The following is a 2,213-nucleotide window of genomic DNA, read 5'->3' on the forward strand; positions in this document are numbered from 1 at the left end:
TATATATTAGATAAATAAATATATATTTATATATATATATACACGCCCCACACACACACACACACACCCCACACACACACACACACACCCTATATATATATATATATATATATATATATATATATATATATTTTATATATATATATATATATATATATATATATATATATATATATATAAACATAAACATCCCTATAAGTACACAAGCAACTGCTCCTAATTATTCCAGGAAGATCAAACACACGGGTGATTATGAATAAGGAAATCCTGCAGGAAGTGGCCTGCTGAGCGCCCCCCCCCCCCACACACACACACACACATAAACACTTCGCGGACATGAAGGCTCCCGCGATTGAGGGTTCCTTTCAAACCCTATTTTGTTCTGGATCATATCACACGCACCGCTGTTCTTTTATCACTCTTTGTAAAGGTTAAAACAAGATGAAAATGGTTTGGCTTTTCACGCCCTTCTCCCTCTTTTTTTTCATTTCCTTTTCTTTCTCTCTCTTACTTCACATACACGCGCACACACACACACACACACTCACACTCACACTCACACACACCACAGACATATATATATGTATATATATATATATATATATATATATATATATATATATATATTATATATATGTATATAATATAGATGTATATATAAATATGTATGTATGTACACACACAACACAACACACACACACACACACACACACACACACACACACACACACATATATGTACGAATATAAAACGAAGGCCACCATCAGTCACTGTCAACTATGGCATTATTGTCAGTGCCTGGGCGAAAAAAATGTGAGGAGCAAGCTGTTGCCCCTGCAACATGCTCCCTCTCTCCACGCAGCTGATGGACCCAAAGAAACGGGATAGACCGATACGGTTTGGCACCTCGGCTTCGGATTTTCCCTCAGGGTTGACTCCCGAAGCCTTTCAAATCTATAGATGCCACAAGGCGGTTGGTTGCTCTGTATAGAGAGAACTCCTTTAGCCTTTGACCGTGGACGGACTGAACTACAAAGCAGCAGATAGGCACCCCTGTTGTGTCTAAGTCTAAGTAAGATTAACCCAATATTTGCAAATCCGGTTCATGTTATATATATATATATATATATATATATATATATAATAATAATATATATATATATATGTATATATATATATATATATATATATATATATGTATATATACACACAAATATATTACAAATATTTATATACTCATCATCATCATCAAGGTGCTACGCCGACCGGGGGCGCATTGGTCCCGCAATCCACCCTTCGCTTCCAGGCCCACGAGAGACCCTCCGAGGGAGTCGGTCTCCAGGCAGGCACACGGATCCCCATACTCTAGTCCTCACGACAGGGTCCTTCGTTGAGCTTGCCCCAAGCCATGATCTTTCCTAGGGGACGTCGTCACAAAGGTCTCCTCCACCCAGGGTTGTCTCGCCAGAAGAGAAAACTGTGTGAGCAGGGTTCCGTCCATAGGGGAGGCGAGCTAGGTGGCATATAGCCTGAGTTGGGAGCGATCCCGGATTATGCAAAGTAACAGGTTCCCATGCCCGGTATCACGGTGTTTCGTAACCGCCCGGGTTTTGGACACGTGGTGCGTGAGGGTCCTGCCAACTGTAACCCTGATCCGGCGAAAGAAGGGAACTTTGTTACAAAAAGGCATCAAGGCGAGACCTCCAAGGCACTGGATCTAGCGTCGTCCAGAGGTTTCCGCCTCTTCCATAGAGCAAAAACTGGAAAGTATCCAAGGCCTGAGACATACGTTAGCTTGGTCCTTCTGCGCACATAAGGTTAACGACATCTCCAAACGCTATTGTATCGAGTTCATGGCTCCTGTTTCCAGACCAATCCGTCTACGAAATTCCTGGTTCTGACAACCCAGAGATATGGACTACGCTACCAAGGTATGGAAAACTTTCTTGACTTAACAACGTATCGCCGCAAGCATGGATTGACTGCTGAACGGGTTTCCCTAACAGGCCCCAAAGTCCTGAACTCTGGTCCTTGGTCAGGAGACCTCTAAGCCTAGGGGCTTCGCATCATTGCTAAATGCATTCAAAGAGCCGCCACAAGTGACTCCCAAGGGACTCAGATAGGATGGCAACATCGTCGGCAAAGTCAAGGTCCGAGACCTTAATATTGCCTATTAGTGTGCTCCGCACTGACTTTGGCTAGTAAGGCTCTGC

This window comes from Penaeus monodon, chromosome 42 (genome assembly GCF_015228065.2).
Source record: "Penaeus monodon isolate SGIC_2016 chromosome 42, NSTDA_Pmon_1, whole genome shotgun sequence".
In the NCBI taxonomy this organism is placed as follows: Eukaryota; Metazoa; Arthropoda; class Malacostraca; order Decapoda; family Penaeidae; genus Penaeus; species Penaeus monodon.